We start from the raw sequence: 21460 nt of genomic DNA, 5'->3' as shown, positions 1-21460 counted from the left end.
ATCCCTGCTTCCACAGAGTGGCAGTCGGTGTTGGAGAGTGGAGCAGGTCCATCGGGTTCGGCAGTCTGGGGACCACCGGGGATCTTGGCAGGAGCACTTGCGGTGGAGCTTACAGGCTGAGGGGTGAATGGGCGGTGAGGAAGCGGACAGGAGGCCCAGGCCACCCCGCTACCCTTCACGGTGACTCCAAAGAGCTGAGTAGGAGCTGGAGGAGATGGCGCGTTGAAGTTTTTCTTTAAGAAATTAAAATGAGGAAAGGTACTCATTTATTTATCCAGTACACCTACTGTGCATTCATTCATTTGGCAAACTCTGTATCTCTCATCCATTTATTCATTATTCGACCCAACATGAGTAGTATATTTATTATGAGTGCTAAATTCATTTTATGTCATTCTCTTCTTAGCAACAGACATTTATTGAGCACTTACTATATGCCAACCACTAAACCAGGTCCTGGTGATATGGACACAAATAAGGTGTGGCCTGCAGGCTCAGGGGGCTTGAGGTCTAGTGCATTGACTCTCAGCCAGAGATTACTTTTTCTGCTCCCCCTCAAGGACATCAGACACTGTCAAGAGAGATTTTTATTGTCTTGATTGGGAGAAGAGGTACTACTGGCATCTAGTGGGTAGAGGCCAGAAATGCTGCTAAGCGTTGCACAGGACTACCCTCCCCACAAGGAATCACCTGTCCAGAGCATGAATAGCGTGCAAAGTACCATGACAAATGTGTGTGTGTGGTAAGCACAGGAGCTCTGAGAGCGGCACTGGGACCTGTCCAGGAAAGCTGGCTACGCGGCACAGGCAGACCAGACCAGAGGTGTGGAGGAGGTGTGCCGTAGGACGGCGCCAGCTCAGGACTTTCAGGGTTTGGGGTGGGAAGAGCGGAAGTTGCTAGGGTGGAGCTGCAGCCATAGAAACCATGCCGGGTATCTGGAGTTTATTCAATGGGAAGCCGCTAAAGGAGACCAAATAAGAGGAAGCATGTTTGTGCCTTAGGAAGATCATTTTAGTGGCAGACAAGGTCAAACAATAATCAGTAACATTTGCTGAGGACGTGCCTTGCATTGGGCACATCTTTGAGGGCTTCATTTTATTACCTCATTTGCTCTCTTGGGGTGCTCTTATTATCGCCATTCTGCAGCCGAGGATACTGAGGCAGAAGGGTCAAGGAGTTCGCTGTGCGTCATCTACCCAGTAGCTGGAGGGGCCAGGACTCGACTTCAGCAAGCCTGATGTAGCCTGTGGTTTTTTCTGTCTCTGCCTTTGAATCTGGGCTCCGGGACCACATTTGAGCAGCCACAGGATTCCAGTTCGTAATTCTTTTGTTCCAGAACTTCCTGTTGCCGCTCCAAAAATTCCACGCCCCCAGCCTTCCAGAGTCCGACCTTGGGGCAGCCACTTGCATTCTTCCTGGTGAGAAGTTTTATGTAGCTGTTAGTGTTTTAGGCGCTCTGGCCATTGACGCAAAGTGTTTGAGGGACGTGTGCACTGCTGGCCGCCTGGGCCTTGTAAGAGGGGCCGGTGACCTTGGTGACTCCCCCAGTTTGTACTGCACTCCCTGCCTTCTCTACCCTCACACCCATCCCATGTCAAATATCCCCCTTCTCTGTCTTGGCTGCTTGTGAAAAGGTGGCTCCGTGCGACTTGTAAAGTTTAAAGGAGGCCTGAGCTTCCAAAATTGGGTTAACAGCCAGCACATACCCTGCTTTCCAGCGGTTATGGGGTGGGGAGGTTCTGTTACGAGGGCCTGTGTGGATGTGACAGCCCCTCGCTGCCCAGGATTGACAAGCCCTAAAAAGTGCAAGTGGCCGAGGCTTGCAGGCAGGAGGGTTTGGCAGGACCAAGGGGCCAGAAGCGATTTTAGCCCAGTCCTCCCTGCTCAGGGAGCCCAGAGCGGGTTGGCGGATGGGACCAGAGGATAACCCCACCTGGCAGATTCCGCAGCACACGTATCATTCCGAAAGAAGAGCAGAGACACGGTTGTGTTAGGGTGGGGTTTTAAGTAAATGTGTCTTAATTCTCTTCTAGGCAGGGTGGGGTTCTGGCAGGGCTGGGGACTGCTTCCCGGTCTGTGATCTGGGGGAAGTCCCTCCCAAAGAGCAGGCAGGCGCTGTGGGGGCACCAAGGCTGGCAGGGCCCGCTGCGGCCGTGTTCTTTGCCGTGCATCTTTCACCTGTGAGTTTATAGCCCCAAATTCTCCCTGCCGGACAGGTGAGGAGTGCATGGGAGAAGCCAGCCCTGATTTCTAGGCTTTCTTCTGGGTTTCACTTCTTCCTATAATGATTCCTTGGTAGGACACAGAATTGTCTGGACTTAGTTTCCTCATCGGCAAATGAAGGAGTTGCTGGACTAAAACCTTCTAGCATCCCTCATACTAGATTCAACCCGTGGATCAGGATGCCAATTGCCCACCTACAGTGCAAAGAAAATTTTACGCCCAAATATAAGGTAATCCCCTCATATACACTTTCCCAATGAAAAGTTTCCAAAAAACTTTTAACTAGCTGAGTATATGAGTTTTTTTTAATATAGTTGCAAAGCTGTTGGTTTGTACTATTTAATTATTTTAGTTATGTATGCTTAAAATTACAAACTACGTAAATGTTAATTTATAAATATTGCCTTTTCCACTTCTGTTTCCTGAGTCATTATTCACACTTGTCCTCTGCAGCCTCACCTCCAGTGTGCATGTGTTTGTGTCTGCGTGTTTTATTACCAGAGCAGCTTTTGAGTCCTCTGACAGTTTTCCAAAGCTTCATGATGCTCACTTGCTTCCAAGTTTTTGAGAGACAGCACTTTTTGAATCTGAGGATTAGGCCTCCCCTGAAAATTTTATTCCAAGCCACAGATAGGCCCTAATTCCCACACATTGAAGCAGCTGATTATGGGGGTTTTTTCACTTGCCTCCTTAGATGAACATTCACATTCTCTTGCAGCAATGAACCATGGATTGGGTTGCTTTTAAGTGATCTTTAAAAGTCTGTTTACAACAACATCCAAACACTAAAATTGTGAAGTCACAATCCAAAGAATAAAGTGGTGCATCAGTGTTCACTAAATTAATTAGTCTTTTTTATTGACATAGACTCAGTTAATATACTTGGCTATATAGAATGTAAGGTATTAACCTTTTTTGAGGACTAATGAAGGAGGGGAGACAGATGGCTACATGTTTGGGCATAGACAAAAAAAGTTTATTATGCAAAATTCTTGTTTAAAACCCATCAGTTCGTTGTATTGCACACAGGAGCATTTTGTGCTGGCCACAGGGTCACCGGTGTCTGTGGGTCTAGATAGAGGTCTCCGAGGGAGCCAGGTGACAGTCAGGCTGGGGCTGCTGCCCACCACCACCACCACCAAGAATCTGACCCATCTTTCCCCATGTTCCAAACACCAGGAGCTGTGAGCCCCTTCTGGTCACCCTTTTGCCGACCTGCCACTGGGCTTTTGTGTAGTTTAATGAGTGTAGAGTCATTTGGAAATATGCACTATGTTGCACAAAAGGAAATAATAATATAATCAGAAATGATTATATTTCAGCACTTCAGCACTATTGCTACTATTAATGTCCATTATCACTATATTACCTGAAATGTGTTTAACAACCACCGTCACTAATCAAGGTGCCTGTCCTGGAAAATGTGTATTCTCTCCATCTGGATCATACTATGTATTGTGCCGTTACTGTTTTAAATGTTTTTCAGATAATTGGAACCTGCTACTTCATACTTTGAAAGGTAATGCAGCAGGTGAAGCCCTGAGAGGTTCAAAGCCTATGCTTCCATCAGGGAAATAATGCAATTTCCATGCAAAATGATTATAATATTATTCCATGATTACATGGGGGCAGGGAGTAGTCTGTTCTTGTTAGACTTTTGAAAGTGGCAAATTGAATCCCATCCAGGTAATCAGAGGTTACGGATTTCCAGCAGTGTGTTTGTGCTCATTGGAGCCTTTTTCTCCAGGAACCTCCTAGCCTCTGTTGACCACTTGGGGTGGACCTGAAGGGCCAAGGAGTTCTTTCCCCGCCAGCAGCCCTCAGCCAACGACAGAGGGAAATCCTTGGAGAATCAGTCCAACTTCCTTGTCCCTCGGGTGGGAACCCACTGAGATGTGCTCCTCCATCCCTCCCAGAGGCCCCAGGGGGGTCAGCCTGTGCCCACTCTGATACCCTGCTCATTCAGGTAGTCCATGCCAGTTTCCTCCACCCACTGGATCTCAGTCACCTGCCTGAGCTTCCGGGATAACTGTCCAGTAATTCACTTACCTCAGATCCGTGTCCAGGCTCCATGTGACAAGAGAAGCATACCTGGCCTCCCTGCCGCGCCCCCCTCCGTTTTCGAGGGCAGCTCTGGGTTCCTGTCTGAGAGCCCCTTTGCAGAGGACCTTGGCAATACCCAGAAGTCTTAGAGGCTCACGTCATCATCCTGAAAAATGCAACGTCTGAGTATTTCTTTTGGTCAGGAAGATGACAGGCGTAATTTATTTTTCCCACCTCTTTTCTTAAACATCAGTACTCCATTCAAGTGAGACAAGATGATTTAATCCAGGCTGTATTTAAAATGCCCATAATCAATGCCCTCATTCTAAACATGTGTCTGTGTGCTCTTAGATAATTTATGGATAATTTTAATAGATCTGTCAAAGGAGCCCTTGCTCATCTAAACAGGCTGCTGGCAGGCAGTTCACTTAATTTGCTGTTCAGTGTTATTTTTCATACGTGGTTGCTGCCTGGCCGACAGATAGCAGATGATCCCATTACGGACACGTGTGAGTGGCCTCTTCTGTGGGTCGGGCAGAGGCATGGTCTCCCGAGGCCGGCGGTGTGGCTCCCTCTCCTCGGGAGCAGTGGCATAGGGCCGAGGGCGGCCCGGCAGTTTCCGGTGCTCATGGGCGCCCTCGCATCCTGCTGACCGTTCCTGCTTGCCACCTCTGTGTGACAGCCCAGGCTGTCCACAGGGCACCTGTCCACCAACCTGTCTGAGAGGCCGCTCCATCCCTGCCCTCGATTTGGAGTGACGACCAGAGGCAGAGAGCGAGTGGAGGATGGCACTCAGACAACACCAGGCGCGCACTCTTGGCGGGAAAGTACCTCTCCTTCCAAAGACTAAGGCGCGTGAGCGCTGATGGACGGCCAGCCCGTCCGTGTCCCCCAGTGCCACCTCGAGGACAGCGCACCTCGTTCCCCGGGAAGATGTCATGTTCACCACAGCTGTGACGGAGAGAACCACATCAACTGCTAAATTTTCTCAATGGAGTGCGATGTGTGTAATGTGTGATAAAATATAAATAGGCCTTTAAGAATCAGCTATGTGTTTCTTTGTATCAACCCTTAGATGCATTAAAGCCAAGCACAATTTTATATGAATTCTAGATGATAAGTAGTATTTTTATTTGCTACTTCATTGCTAGATGTTTCATATAAAACTGAAGAGGGGGAAAAAAATACACAGCCCCACACATAAAAGAAGAAGCAGATGGCTAAGTGTGGCCATGGGAAGATGTGGAGAATGGAGTCGGTGAAGCCCGAGGCGGGCTGAGGGGAGCTTCTCTGCGTGGCTACCTGTTTTCCTTAGCCGTTTGCTTCCTAGGTGCTCTGAGTAGGCCATTAGCATGCATGAGAATATACAGGCATCTTTGTTAGGGTTTGGGTTTTTTACCTTTTAAATGTACATATAAACGAGTGCGTATTATTTATAGATGTCTTTGGCTTTAGAAACATCAAGCTTGAAAAGTAATGCAGTGAGGAAGATTTGATTTAATGCTCACTCGAGAGGGACTTTGTGTAGGAAGGAAGAGAGGGCTGGGATAAGTTCTCTGACCTTTCCAGGGGACGTTGCGGGAGGCCCCTTGGTGGCAGTTCACGTGTACAGAGACCATCGGAAGACAGGAAGGACCGCGGCCAGGGAAGCCAGGCTCCCGTTCCAGCTGTCCCGCCGGCTGGCCATGCAGCCTTGAGCTTGTCCCACGCCAGCTCTCGCTGCTGCTTTCCTGCCTGTGCCCGGACCTCTGGCCAGGCCAGTCAGCAGTTGAGCCGTAGTTCTGCTCTGCTTTTGTGGTGCTGGGGATGAAACCCAGAGCCCTGTGCATGCCGGGCAAGTGCTCTGCCAGTGAGCTGCACCCAGCCTGGGTTGCGTAGTTTTCAGACCCAACGCGACGCCAGTCTGTGGCAAAGCTACTACCTGCACATGCTGGCCGAGACCCGGAGGACCCAGTGAGCTTCTCTTTCTGTTTTCAGTTCCTAGGTTGCTTCTGCATTGGCCAAGAAAGCAGAAGACTTACAGAAACTCCTGGTAATCACTGCTTTCTGCTGGAGTATGGAGAAACATGCCTGTCTGTGGTTTATTTTTAAACAAATAACTCATCAGTTCTGGATAGAAAGTCCTATAATCTCCACAGTCTTTCTTTCACAGTTTTTTCCCTCTGAGAGTGCAGAACCAGCTTCAGATCCATTCAGATAAAATCGCTCCTTGCCGGGTGAGGAAGCAGTGCCTCACAAACCCACTCAGGGCCAGCAACGGCTGACCCGAAAGGCTCGGGTTCCGAGTGAGGGGGCCCAGAGGAGTCGAAACCACAGCAGAACCTGCCCTGGGCCTGGGCTCTGGTTTACCACTTTCTGGGGGGAAAGCGGGCTGGCTCAGCAGCCTGGTGAAGGCGGAAGCTGAAGACTAAGTGTGTATCTTTCTTACTCTGCACGCTTAAGTCTCAGCACATCCCTAGGTGGTTAGTGACCTCCTCCCTGATGTACAGGTGAGGAGACTAGGCCGGAAATGGGAGTGGAGGTGGGCAGATGTGGAGACTCTGCCATCAAGATTTAGAGCGGGCTCTCGGATCGTGAGCTCCTGCGCCCCGTGCCCATGGCCCAGGCTGAGCCCACCCTACCCAGATGTATCCAAGGCGTAGAAAGCCAAGGGGAAGGCTTGCTTGCCATGCAGGCCATGAGCCAGGCATGAGAAGTCGGACCAGGCCGAAGAGCCGGGCTCTCTGGGTCTCACTGGGGAACCAGAAACACACAGGCTGACAGCCTACCCAGGGATACGCTGTGGAGCTACTTCCCCACACTTCTCTTCAGAGCTTTTTGGCCAAAGCCCAGAGGCACCAGAGATGCCAAGGGACCCTGAGCATTAGCAGCTACGGCTGTGGGCCAGACATGCCTGTCCCCGGCCCTAAGAGCGGCTTGACGGGGCTGTCCTGTCCTTCTTCGACCCCCTGCTGTGTACCGCTGTGGCCCGTATAGAGGGCTCACTGTCCACACAGTGCAGGGGGTTCCCTGAGCACTCAGGGTTGCAGGCTTTGCTGAAGATCAGGTGGTCACAGGGAGGAGCCAGGCCTCAGACAAGAACCCATGCCAGGAAGGTAGAAGTCCTGCTCTCTCAGTTCCACTTGTGGGGTCCAGACCAGAAGCAGGGTCTTGACACAGCGTGGATTTTTCTGGAGTTGATGCTGAGTGGTGAGAACGGCTGGATGTGTGTTGCTTTCTTCCCACACTGTCCTCTCTCTCTTGGCCCGCTGTTTGGTTTTACTCCCAGGGCTCTGGCTGAGTCTTGTTTAAATGTTGTCTCCTGGCCCCAGGAGTGTCAGGGAGACACCAGGGAGCGATGTGTCCGCACTCAAGTCCGAGTGCTAAACAGCGTGGTGAGTGGGCACTTTGAACCCCCGCACATGGAGCCCGTGGAGGCCCTAGAAGGGGGCTGTGAGTCCCCCACACCGGGAGAGACAGGGAACCCCACACCCCGCCCGCCCCACTCGGCGGAGCAGCAGCTGGCCTGCCTGTCAGTGAATCAGGGACCTCAGCACTGTCCTGCCTCTCGGGGCCCACAAGGCAGTCTAATGAGGCAGAGGAGATGCAGGGACGCTCCACACAGCCGGCAGCTCCCTGCAAATGTGAAGCATCATCATGAAGAGCTTAAATTTATGGGTCTGAAGGAGAAGCAACATCTGGGAAGGAATTATTGCAATTTAAAGGGAGGATGCAGGCCTGTTTAGAAGAGCAAAATCTGGAAGCTATGTCTGACTTTTTTTAAAAACTGGTTTGTATTCCAGTCATGAAACTATGGTGTGAATATCTTCCAGATGTTCCAAGAAAAATTGTAAAGCTGAGTTGTGTCTTGTGGACATTTTCCTTCCTTCGGCAGAGCTTTACTGAGCATCTACTACATGCCAGCTGTATGCACTCTGCTGACGTCCTCAGTGTCACTGTGGTGCGTCCAGGTGGCTCATTCAGTGCCTGCTCTTGTGTGGCCTTAGGAAGACCCCAAGCTCAGCCAGTTCTGGTCCAGTGACAGGCACGTGCAAACTAACCAAAAGCAGGGGCCGGGGCCACGGCTGGCACTGAGTGGGCAGTCCTGGTTAATTCCATTTCCGAGGCGTCTGATGTACAGAAAGGAAGCTTTGATGTGTGACTTTTAACGCGTTTCTGAGATGCTTCAGTGTGATCTCGGCAGAGCCTGGTAGGGCATCGCTTAGGGTCCTCCCTGGCCCTGGGAGCCCTCATTTCCTCACCTCCGTGTTCTCGCCCAAGCGCTTGGCCCAGCAGCAAGAGGCTCTGCGGGACTTGCGAGAGTGTGGAAGAACTTCAGGAGGAGAGCAGAGCCCAGTGAGGGCGCCTGGTGGGAGGAGACTGGTGTGGAGTGAGCAGCAGAGCAGAGCCCGGACAGAGGCGCCTCGGCAGACCTCCAGAGGCCGGGTCACAGACACGTCGTGTCTGGGGAGTCCGTGACAGTCCTGGGCCTTAGCGGTCTCTCTAGTGGCATTTGGGGAGGCCATTTGGGGAGCCAGTTGCTCTGTTTCACAGCCGGGTGGCCTCAGCGTCAGAAATGGATCTTGTCACAGCTCTGGGGGCTCCTGAGTCCCGGGAGCAGGTCCAGCAGGGCTGCTCTCTCTTCCCGGCCTATGGATGGGCACCTTTTCCGTGTCCTCCGGAGGGAGGGGGAACAGCGTTCTGGTGTCTGCAGCTGGTGTGGCTGCACCAGTCTGATCATTCTAGAGGGTCGGGGCTCCATCCTTCTGAGCCCAGTCAACCTTAGTCACTGCCATAGAGTCCCTGCCTGGAAATACAGCCCCGAGATTGGTTAGGGCTTCAACATAAGAATTCAGGGGGGTAGGGGGTGGGCACAATTCAGTCTCTACAGTCAGGTGAGAGATAGAGGTCCAGCCTGAGAGTAGAAATCAGAGCTAAGAACTCTGCTCAGTTTCCAACCAATGCTCTGTGTGGCCGGGATAAAAGGAAAGGGAAGGGAGTTCTCATGAGAGGTAGATGCCAGAGCTGTGACCCGAGATCCTGGTCTATAGCCGGCAGACTTGGAGGGAAGTTATCTGTTCGTTCCTGAGCCCGGATGGAGGGGCACAGGGCCGGGAATTGCCCCACGGGGAGTGAGGCTTGGCTCCTAGGGCTGGAGGAAGGGAGAAAGCAATCTTAGCTGTTACAATGGTTTGTGGCCCTCCGAAGCTCTCTGGCTACATTTGACTCCTTCCACTCAATTTCTCTTGTTGGGGAGAATTTAACTTGGTTTTTCTCTTGCGGGGTGGGGTGATCATGACAAATGAGGCTAGAAGCACGCAGTCAGCAGTCGCGGAGACTGCCGAGAGCTGCCTCCCTGTTGACGCAGTGTCACGTAGGAGGGGTACTTGGGAGTTGCTGGGTTGAGAGAGGGCCTTGCGGCAGGCAGGGCCACCGGGAAACTGGACCCCACCAGGACAGCTGAGGGCTGCCCGAAGTGGGGAGGGAAGCTGGGCCCACCAGGGAGTGACTGTCTTCCCTCAGTGCCAAGACAGTGGCTGCAGAGCAAACCCAGGACAGCTCTGCTCATCGACGGGGTCCTGGAACAAGGTCCCAGTCATCCTGAACAATGGTACGGAATGGGAGGCATCAAATCTAGAGTTCCAGTCCTGCCTCCCTCTGTTTTCTCTTCTATAAGATGGAGATGATAAAAGTAAGCAACTCATCAAAATGGGAAAATGTGAGCTGGGCTTTGTAAACGCTGAGCATCATGAACGTTTTGCCGTTATTTTTCTGTCAGGCATCATGGCCTCTGCAGACACGATCTTGCTTCGGTGAAGCTTGCCAGGAGGTGCATGCCTAGCAGTCGAGAAAAGAAAAGTAATGGATCTCATCAGTGGCCAATTCTGGCCCTTAATGGAAATAGGAACTCTGCACTGTGCTGGGTGGGTGCTCAGAATCGTGTTCCATCTTCACGTCTCCATTCTCCCCTTTTAAAAGCCAGGCCTCCCGGACCCTCTGGCCCATGAACTGTCATGAACCTGATGGATAAACCCTCGGAGCGTGTTTATTTTCTCGTTGGCAAGATGCCTGCAGGCTTTGGTGAAACCATGGTTGATGTTGTTAATGGATGGCCTGTTTTTCTGTCCTCTTAGAAGAAAGACAGTATGAACGAGTGCTCTCGTGCTGGATGCATTTGGAGCAGACATCTGAGCCCAATGCCCCGGCCGCTGCAGAATCCCGTGCCTGGGCTGGCAGGAGGATGGGCTAGGGGCTGCCTTCTCACTACAGGTTAAGGCCTCCAGTTCCTTTGCTTTTCTTTCCCAAGGAAGAAAGAATGCATTCCCAGCCTCCTGGAGGGTGGTGCTGAGCTACTGGATCCTGAGCTCATAATGGAGGAGTATGGTCAAAAGTCAAACAAGGAGGACCGGGGATTTAGCTCAGTGGTTTTGCCACCTGCCTCACAAGTGCAAGGTCCCAAGTTCGATCCCCGGTACCAAAAAAAAGCTGAACAGGGCTGCTTTCTGATCATGTGTTAAACTGGAGACTCCTTAAGTGGTTTCTCCTTTCTATAGGCAGTTTCTCTCCAAAAATGGGTGTCTTTTATTAGAGATGGAAAAAAGGCCTGGGCCCCTTGTTTGGAATTCTCTTGGCAATCAATTTGGTTCATGTCAGGAACCATCTTCCCAGACTCCAAGGTAGAATGCATCTCTTATTTTTGAGTTCACTTTTCAAGATCTCCCAGCATTTAGGTCAAACAGCCTCTTCATAAGTGTCACCTTCACGTGGGTCTTGATGCCTTGTCAAATCAATCAGCATCTCTTCTGTACTTCCGTACCTCGGGCAGATGAAGGTCAGAGGACCCCTTTCACCAGCAGTGCCTGATTACCTGCTGTGCCCTTAAAATCAGGAGTCTCCTACCCTTTGGCTTTTGAACTTTGTTTTCCTTAAGAGTGTAAGCTTACCTCAGTGGTGAAATTAGTGGAAGGGAAAGGGTCAATTTGACTAGCGATGTCAGAATCGAGTCTTGAGGTATTGTTATCATCTCAGCAAGAGATAAAAAGCTGTACCTAGCTCCCTGTGATTTCTCCTTCCTGATGCATTTTCCCGGGAAACTTAAGGTTTTACAGTGTTAACTTGGGAATAAAATTATTACTAGAAATCAATTTCTAATCATTTAAAATCTAAATGCCATGCATGCCATGCATCTCGTTAAGTAGAATATGTGTAGGTGTGCGTATGTAGCATGTAGGCCTCCTAAGATAAGTCAGTGAGTCATAGAGCCATTCAACTCCAGCAAGTGATGGGCATTGTAGACCAGAGATTCAAATACTATATTACTGTCTGTTCTCAGCCCAGAATCTGACAACAAGTAGAGGTTAGAAAATGACAGGAACATGAGCAAGAAAGGAACGATGTGGAAAAATAAATAAATCCACTGAGACATAAACTAAGGCTGAAACTGAGCTAAGCACAGTCAGAAAGTCTTAGTTCAAGGTGTCATGACAGGTGCGGCAGGGGTAGATGGTGCCTTCTTAGATGGCGCCAAAGCAGGTGATGCTGCTGAGGACCAGGAGGACTCACGGACCAACTTCTCTGGTTCTGAAGATGGGAAGCAGTGGTTCATAGAAATTATAAACCTTAACTGGTATCATAAAACTATGGTCAGTGTTAGCCTTCCAGTGCCGATCTGTCTGATTCCAAAGCCCCGTGTATAACTCTCTCTGCACATATATGCCTTGGGGTCTTGAAAGGAAATAGACATACCCAAATGTATAATTTTGAAGAGAGTTAAATTAAAGAAACAGCCACAAAAGTATAGGCACAGTAGAAAGAAACCATAGTGTGCAGAAACCATAGTGTGGTAGATACCCAAGGCTGATCGTGGGGCTAGGGATAATTACTGCCTAGAAGCTTCAGGGCACAAGGAAAGGAGGCCTTCCCTGTTTCTGGATCTAGGGAGCGAGCCACGTGGAGTGCCTTTTCCCCCAAGTAAAACCATGGCCTTCAGATGAAGGATACAGTCAGCCCACGAAGACACAGCGAGGAGGAAGGCAAGTCAGGAAGTAAACCAGCCCAGTCTCCGGGGCTGCATGAGGTGACCCTGATGAGAAGTCAGAGGCCTCAGAGCCCCAGGGACACCTTCCACGCCAGGCAGTGGACGTCCCAGGACACAGGACACGGTGGGAGAGTGGGAGAGACCTGGGTAGACCGAATGTGTCCAACACACAGGCGGTAGCTGACGTGTCGTTTCTCATCAGGACCTTCACTCCAGCACATTTGCAAAATGTTGCAAAGAACTCACCTGTACGTGTGGTTTAGTTTTGTTCAGAACTGCTTCAGCTGTCACTTCTCAGAGTGGCCTCTGGCGCCCCAGAATTGGAGGGACACTGCCACTGACACCAGAACAAGTTGTACACATTCCCGTGCTCCCTCCCACTGCTGTCCCTCTGAGCTCCTGTCAGGCCTGTGCTGTGTTCATTTGCCGCATCCTGGTTACAACCTGGCATGTGGGCTTTAGCTCTCCAGAGACAACTGAGCTGTCTCGGTTGAAAAGGAGGAGAGCAGATTGACCTGGCATTGACCTCCGAGAGTGTTGTCCCAGGAGGTTGAGAAACCCTTCTGAAGATGGTGGCTGAGACCTCTGCGCTCTCGGTGAGCAACCTCTATAGTGGCCTGCAGGGCCCTGCATGGTCTGGATGCTCACTTCTCTAGCCTCATCTTCTAGAGTCTCCCTGGTCCCGCCCCAGTGGCCTCCTTGCCGGTCCTGGAACACGGAGCCATGTTCCCCAGCTAGGTATTTGCACTGGCTCTTCCTTCTGCCCCACGTGACTCCTCATGTCCTTGCTGAGGCTGTTCCTGTCCACTCTGTGTAAACTTCAACACAGCCCCTCAACACACATCCCCTACCCTGCTCTATTCCATCTCTCCGAGTTGCACTTACTACTCATTACCCTCTGGTATACCATGCAGTATTCCCTTATGCCTCAGTTTATGTTTCTTGTATGTTTTTACCCACTAGTAAAGTCTGAGCTCCAAGAGAGCAGGAATATCTCTTGTTTCATTCATACCTGCATTCCCAGCGCCTGGGACATGGTCTGATACGCAGCAGGCTCTCAGTAAACACATAGTGAATGAATGAATGAGTGAGTGAATGAGTGAGTGAGTTTCTCGAGAACCTAAAATGGCTTGACCACCTGTCTTCTAAACCTCTCTCTTCTCTGCCACATATCTGCTGAGGGTCCTTCCCAGAAATACATCGATCTTCTAATCACCAGTATTGCCAATACCTTGTGGCCAAAGCGATCGATGTTTCTGTGCTCGTGGCGTGGGCCTGGCAGAGGGAATGTGCTCACAGCTCTGGATCAGTGTCAGGGTTAAATGGTGACCTTGGTTCACTTTTCCTCCCCACAGAGGTTAGGTCTTAATCATAAAGAGAAACTCTGTCCTTGAGAAAAGTAATATTTTTGCCACCTTCAGCTTTCAGATGGCTATTTGATATGGCTCGCAGGGTGTCCCTGTCAGTGCCGGATGAAAAAGCTTAGGGAGAAGGATCGCAGAAAGACTGTCGTGTTGCCAGCGAAGCTGGCCATGAGGTGGAATTAGTTTACAATAACTTATTTACCTGTCCAAATCCTTCATATCACATTAAAGCTTTCCCCTGCTACCTAGAACCCTGGAGTGCTAAGAAGAAAAGGAAAATCAATTGATAATGATATATTCCATTTAAAAAATATATTGATTTCCCAGGTAATGACAGTCGCAAGTTTTTGCAGGGAAGGATGGCATTTCCCGTCATGGTGATGGCTTTCTCAAATATTACGTTTGATAGAGCAAATGAGAAATAGCCCTGCCTCCCCATAATAGATAGCCTCTTCCTACGAGGTATTAAATCTATATTTTTTTTAAAAAATTCTCTCCAAGGAACCCATCCTTTGTCTCCTCAAGGTCTCCTTGCCTATTGTCTAATAGAAATAATGATTTGTTTTTGCAATTCTAGAGTTTGCATCCTTTTCAGCATTAGATTAAAGACTTGAATTTCTTCTTTTTCCCCATCACTGGAGTTTCTTTGTTTGGATTAGGCAGAAAACAATGCCATTCCTCTCTCTCTCATTCAGCATTAATGGCTCAGTCGTGGGGATTAGCGCTGGCTGTGGGGAAGGTAGAGGACCGATACCTCTCTTGTGCAGTTTGAGGTCCTCTGCTGCCCACCGTGCCCCATTATCTGAGCGTGCTTCCTCGGAGTCTGCACACTCCTGTGTGTGATAGCCCTCGGGAGGCTGCTCAGCATCTGGAGAAAACCCAAGGCAGAGACCCACACCCATCAGAGTGGGGACCACCTGAGATACTGGAGTTCAAACTAGATGTTTTTGCAAAACCAATGATACCCTTTTCCCACCCCAACCCCACTCTTCTCCTTTTCTTTCCAGACTGTCTGGCTTCCTCGTGATGCTCGCACTTTGCTAAGTGTTGGTGGCCATCGAGGTTTTTGCATCCTGGGGACGAATCCTGAACTCACCAGAGACGGGCGGCACAAGGTAGGTCTCTTTCGGGGCCAGCTGGGATCAGCACAGTGTCCGGCCTGGGGGCCTGGGCGCGGCAGCTGTGTTCTCTGCTGTCAGTGTCTGGGGAAGCAGGAAAATAGAGCTGGGCCTCATTCTCGGGGTCGCTGAGATCTTCACCGCAGGCGTGTGGTCCACGCCTGCCCTGTGCGTCATGGAGCCACCTTGGCCCCAGTAACTGCGACTCGGATCCGGCTGCCCGGGTCTTGGGTTTCCCCAGGGCTTAGGTCTGGGAGTGGCCTGCAACTAGAGGACCATGAAGCTCTTTAAAAGCTCATTCTTCTTTTGTAATTTAACAAATTAAAGTCTTGTAATTTAACTTTGTAACTATTAAAATATATTACTGTATGTCATGAATATGTTATTTGTTCATTGTAAAATGATTCTAAACAATAGTAGCTAAGGAGAGGGTGTCGTTTAAAGGTAGAGCATCTGCCTGCCATATGGAGGGCCCTGGGTTTGATCCCAAATGCGAAAGGAAAATTAAAATTATATAAATGACTTACAGTCACATGTCCTACAGATAGCCATCTCAGTGTCTCTTCCCAGCCTTTCTTCTCATGCACATACATAAAGTGTGCACACGGGCCTCTGTGCACACGCAGATGGAGGACCATACGATGTATGCTATTTGGTGAAAGTTACTTTGATTCCACAGTACGGTAAAGCGCCTTTTTATGTTAGTGAATAGAAATCTGTATCATCATTTTTCAAGGCTTTATATCATGTGGATTTAATAGCAACCTTATTTACTTGATGCCCTAATTGATGGTCATCTAACATAGTTTGAATATTTCACTGTTACAGATAACACCACAACAAACATTTCTGCATGCGCACTTTGCATTAGTCATGTGATTACTTCCTCGGGTTAAACTTACACCGGTCTGCCATCCCATTTTGATTCTGCGTTCTCAGGTCAGGATCAGAAAGCCCAAAAAAGCGGGGATGTGGCCTGCCTGTGAGGCTGTGAACCCTGGGAAGACAAGCTGCACCTCTGCCCTGATGCACACCAGCCGGCCGTGGGTCTGCGCGCAGGAGCGGGGGGCCTGCAGCGAGGGCTGCCAGCTGTTGCCCCATCCGCTGCCAAGGGCAGGGGCTGCGCCTGGGATGCAGCGGTTGGAGTGTGGGGCCTGGGCACTGGGTTTAGGACAGTTGAGGCCGAGCTGGCCCGACTTCTCCTGTCCTTGCCGCACTGAGCCTTTAGAAATCCGTGGCTCTGTCTGCACTAATCCACGTGCTAGCTGTACTCACCCTGGTATCCGCTCGCCGGGAGCCTCATGGTCTCTACCTCGGTCCAGCTTCTGACCTAAACCCCAGTTCCCTCTGCAACAGGAGCAGTGTAGCAGGACAAGAAGGCTCCTGCCAGGTCGAGATTCTCTGCTTCTCAGAGAGCCCTCTCTTTGGATTCAGAGACCAGAGACGGTGGGGCTGAGGATGGCCTTGCACAGAGAAAGGAAACTATGGCCCTCAGTTCCTGGTAGCTCCAGTTATTGGCTGGAAGGAGGAGGAGGCTCCAGGCTGGATCAGCTGCTGAGATGGAAGAGTCCCCATCCCCCAGCTGTGCCCCCAGCCGCTGCCACCCAGCAGCCCCATGGGACCGCAGAGGAGGATGGGTGGGTTCCTGGGCTGGCTGGCAGGCTGTTGGCAGCACTGACTGGGGGCCGCTGTCCTTGTGTGCATCTCAGGCCCTGGGGCCAGTCTGCTCTGTGACTGCCAGGTCAGAGAGAGGGACTTGGAAAGGAGACGGTGAAGCCTGGGTCTGGGGACCGTCCATCACCTCCCTGCCTCCCACGGGGACTGAGTCTGAGAGGAGCTCCAAGGGGCGCTCTTCACAGAAGGCCGCTCTCCTCCTGTGTGCCAGCAGCTGTGATTGTGGTGGAGAATGAGGACCCCGATTTGGGGGCTTTCTGTTCCCTGCCCCTGATGCAGGGTGGCACATGGCTCTCATTTACCCAACCTTGGACAAGCATGGATCAGGATGGGTCCCTGGAGGCAGGAGCCTTCTGAGGATCTCTGTGTCCTGCCCCTCCACACTGGTACCAGCACCTTCTGGGCTTCCAGGAAACCTGTCCCTGCATAGAGCCAGAACTGTCCCTGTGGGTACCAAGGCCGTGGCTCCCAGGAAGGACTCCCACCGGTTCCTGAGAGGAAAAGACAGTGCCGCGGTCCACTGTGGCTCTGGTGACCAGTGGAGGCCCTGTGTGCCCTGCAACAGAACAGGCCAGTTCAGGGGCAGAGCATGAAGTGCTGCTGTGTGTCTTTCGGAAGTTTGATGAAAATCACCCAGTAACCAAGAAGGTCCCAGAAGGAACCAGCAGGGTGAAATCTGATAGCTGCTCTGCAGGGTGCTGAGATGAGACCCAGTGTGTGCAGAGCCCGAGGCCGAGCCAAGAATGGCATTAACTGACTCCTCAGGCTCTGTGGGACCCCTTCAGTACTGCCTGGCTAGGCCCTTTGCTGCCTGCCCTCCAAAAGCCAAATGCCCTGACACCCGGAGGACACAGTCCCCGTCTCCAGAGCTAGCGGGCCCTGGAGCTGTTCCCTGTGCCGCGCCCGGGGGTCTGCACCCACCCCAGCCTCACTTCCTTGCACCGATCCCACGGGCGCCCTCTCTGACCCCACTTTGGTCCTCCGCCTGCCTCCCCCTTGCTGCTCACTCCAGGTGTTTCATTGAGAGCCCGTCCGTCCTCCGGCTGCCGCTTCCGTGTCCATCTCTGTGTGGCCTCTGGCACCCACCCCAAGGACGGGCTGTGCAGACGTTTCAGTGCCACTCGCCTACCATGCACACTTGGTCCCTCCCTTGTCTTTCAACAATTGCTGCCTTTCTTGCGCCTCCCGGCAGTGTCCACAGCCCGCCCTTTCCCTGGGCACCAGGTACTCCGGCCCAAGATGCCGCATACCCAGTGCCTACCCTGGCTGGACACAGGCCCTCAGTGGGCCCTGGCTTTTGTGACCGCTGGCTCACTCCCTGCCCTGTGTTCTTTTCACCTTGCCAAGAAAAGGTCCCAAGACCTCAGTGCCCCATCCACTCCTTCATGGCCGGTCTCCCAGTCGCATGGTCATGGAGCCTGGCCCCGCTTTGCTTGTGTGGGCTGCAGCCCTCATGGCTGTGGGCACCTCCTCGTCCTCCCACCTGTGAACGATGGTGCTCCTGCTCCCAGGCTTCCTTCAGCCCCGACCTCTCCAGTGTCCCCTACTCCCTCTGTCGGCTGTCCCCGGTGCTTGACTCCCAGGCAGCACCTCTGTCCCTGTGTATCTCCTGCCAGTCTGATCCTGTCTCAGAGTCAGCCTGTCCAAAGCAAGGCTGCTTCACCAGCACCTCTCACAAAGCCTCTTACGAAGGATGCCTCGAGCTCTGCTGCCCCTGCCTGCGTCTGGTCTCCTCATCTTTCCCTGACCGTCAGTGCCTTGAGGACAGAGATGGTCCTTTCTCTCCGCCCAGCCTGCCCCGGGCACACGTGCCTCGTAGATGAGAGGATTGCAGAGATCACAGGCAGTGAGGCAGCTCCCAGAATCAGCAGGTCACTGGCTCCCAATCCCAGATCTTCCTGTCACTGTGCAAGGCCACAAAACTTCCAGAGCCTTGCTGTCAGCTGTACAATGGGAATAACGCTGACCTTTCGCCTCTCTGGAGAAGAGAGACGGAGAGAGAGACTGACATTTAGAGACCAGCATTCCATTTGGGCATCGGTGCACACAGGAGTCACCAGAAAGCTTTAAAAATATGGAGGCCCAGGGCCTTGCCCCAGGAACCCCAACTTAGCTGCTCTCACCAGATCGGTTATCAGACTTCAGCCACTGCTCCAACTCAGTGTTACCAAATCCCTGGGTTCTCCGCCTTGAGGATCTGAGACAGAAGTTTTGAGAGATTGCAAAGCAGTATTCCTGGGTGACTCATTTATCCTGTCAGATACTCTGAAATCTGCTGCCGGATCAAATCATCGATGACTGTGCCATGCTGCTGGCCCTATGCATCCAACCCCACCATCTAGCTTTCCCATGAGCTCGTGGGCTGCCCCCGGGGCCTACGCTGAAGAATCTGTGACCGTCCCTGTGTATCCTGTCACCTGTGGCTCTTTAGTTAGGATCCTGGGAATGTGTCTCTGATTTCACCACAGACCTGTTCTCCAGATGACTGGCCCGGTCAGTATTTCAGACCCAGAATTCCATTGTAACAGATCAGCTTCTTGTTTGGCCCTTCCGAGTTCTCTACACACTGGTCCTCCATGTGGACTGCATTCTAAAATCACCTAGGAAGACTCAAGAACCCTCAGACCAGGCTGCGTCTCCGTTCCTTTAGATCAAACTCTCCGGGAGGGGCCCAGGCATTCGCATCCCAGGAGCAGCCGAGGTCAGGAGCACCACCAAGCCTGGGCAGATCTGTGGCTGCCTGCAGCCCGCCTGGGGGGCTTCCCAGTTGCACTTCCGTTAGGTGACACTCCTGCTCCATTTCCTCTCCATCGCTGGTTCGCACTCCTACTCTGATTCACAGTGTCTTAATGTGTCCTCTTAGGTCCCCTGCAGTCTCCCCTGGAACCAGGCAAGGTGAAAACCAAAGAATACAACGCTTCATGCGGCTCCCGGGCAGGGGCCTGGGCCCAGCTCCCGACCCACTCAGGCCTCCCCTTCTCTAGCGCCAGGAGCTGGGCATCAGCTCTGTACCGGGAACCCCACAGAGGGAAATGGAAGCCACTTCTGCCCAGAGCCCTCCCAGGCCGCCTGGCAGAGCCTTGGTGGGGTCACAGCATCTGGAGGAGCTGGGAGGGGGTCTGGCCATGCTAGAGGTGGTCACCAGAGTCGTTCACCCAGTACAGGGCTGTCCGGGCCACCTTCTCTGCCCTCCTGCTCTGCTCCACTCAGCCACAGTACAGCAGCAGGCACAGCTGGGCACCAGGAGGCAGCAGTGCGCGGGGTGGATCTCCCCCATCCTGGAAGCAGGGGCAGGACAGGGTGCAGACGACCAGCTATGCTTAGTTGATGGCCAGACGCTGGGACTGTGGGGAGGTGATGCAGCAGTTCATTCTGGCTGCAGAATCTGGTTTGGCACCTGGGCTAGAAATAGCTTATCCACAAACCTGAGTCTATTTTTGTGGCATAGTTTGATTTTCCAAGTGGCCTCTCTCCTTCCTTACTTTGCATCTGCCCTAGTAGCCATGGGCGCCAGGCGCAGGTGTGAATTTTTCCCGTGTGCAGACACCTGACCTAGGAGACATGGGCTGACTCCCAGCCCGGGCCCTGTGAGCTTTGCCAGGGAGGGGCACAATTCAGTGACTAAGTGAGTGGTGGCCTGCCAGCATCCTGCTCAGGGAAATGGCCGGGTATGTTATTTTAAGTGACTGTGAGCCTAAAATTGTGGACTCCTGTCCCTCTGGATGAGGTCATTTACCTACACTCAAAAGCAGCTCAAACATTTTCTAGGCTCTTGTCTTGCACTCATAGATTTCTCTCTCCTACCCTTCCCTGGGACATAGGATACTGGTAGTGCCCGGAGAAACAGGGGCTGCAAGATGAACAGCCAGCAAGTGGCGAGACAAAAGGGTGTCTTGATGGTCATCCGTTCATTCCTTCAGGCAGCAATTGGCAGCCACACTGTACATTAGTCCAGGTCTAGGGTCAGAGGCCTCAGACAAAAGCTCCGTCCTCAAGGAGTCCCAGGCCAGTAAGGAGGCCAGCAACTAAACCCGTTCACAGAATAACGAGTGACCAGCACAAGAAGATCTGATACAACATGCTGTGGAAGAGCAACTCATTTGCTCAGCAGATGTCCTAAGCACCTACCACAATACTAGATGCTAGGAATGCTGCTGTAAGCATACTGTAACCATGTGAGACACCAGGCCCTTCCTAGAGCTTACATAGAGGGAACCACCAACAGAATTTTACCGGCAGCCTGGAGAGCACTCCGCTTGCTCCTGTGTCCTCCCTTTAGTCCACTCGGAGGCTCATCAGTTATGGCTGCCAGTACGGTTCTCACTCACTGGTAAGCAAGCTGGATCCAGGGGTGGGGGCTAGGCCTCATTCACAGATCTGGAACTCCACGGTGACGCAGCCTAGCAACCCTCGTGGGCCTGTCTTTTGATTTGTAGCAACTCATTTAGATAAAAGCACCTGGTTCGTAAGGTAGCAACAACAAAAAAGGCATTAAAAGCATATTTCTGCCTTTACAAAGTAACCTAGTAACAGCGTAGGAGGCAACAATTAACCCCCCCTCCAGGTACCCAGGCAGGTGCTGAATGTGGGAAATGAAAAAGCGCAGAGAGGGTCTCGGAAGGTCCCTTCTGGAGCCAGTGCGCAGAGATGTGAACACAGCAGCCCCACCAGCACGCAGTGGAGGTGCCCAGTCTCTGCATCCCAGAATAAACAGTCCGATTATTCATTTAGCGCCAGTTCAAGGCTTTCTGACACACACTCGGAGTATCCTGTCTCACGCAGGTAGAATCGGGTGCGGCAACTCTGCCCTTGCCAGCTGCCCGGCCTCCACTCCCAGCCAGGCAGACTCAGGTCTGCTTGCCCTGCACACCCACATCCCCTGTGAAGCTCGGTCCAGCTAAGCCGGGTCTGGGAGGAGCCCCCTCCTCCCGCTGCTCTGTCCTGGCAGACTTCTGCGTGGGCATTCCGTCCCCTGCAGCGATGCCCCAGTGCTCTGCCCGCCTGGCACCCTCTTAGCACTG

The 21460-nt window shown here is 52.0% G+C and overlaps 1 protein-coding gene across 3 annotated transcripts in view; it reads left to right on the top strand.

Moving 5' to 3' along the window:
* Window positions 1-21460, top strand: part of Klhl29 (kelch like family member 29) — a 267445-nt gene that overhangs the window by 58806 nt on the left and 187179 nt on the right. For all 3 annotated transcript variants that reach the window (XM_004839072.4, XM_021253538.2, XM_021253540.2), the window contains exon 2: window positions 14655-14762. The gene's annotated coding sequence lies outside the window, so the exon portion shown is untranslated. The remainder of the gene's footprint in view (window positions 1-14654; window positions 14763-21460) is intronic.

The sequence above is a fragment of the Heterocephalus glaber genome, unplaced genomic scaffold, assembly GCF_053883595.1.
Source record: "Heterocephalus glaber isolate CG9 unplaced genomic scaffold, H.glaber_assembly_v1.0 deba00001457, whole genome shotgun sequence".
Classification (NCBI taxonomy): domain Eukaryota; kingdom Metazoa; phylum Chordata; class Mammalia; order Rodentia; family Bathyergidae; genus Heterocephalus; species Heterocephalus glaber.
Note: the sequence above shows the minus strand (reverse complement) of the source record. Positions and strands in the feature narration are given on the sequence as shown.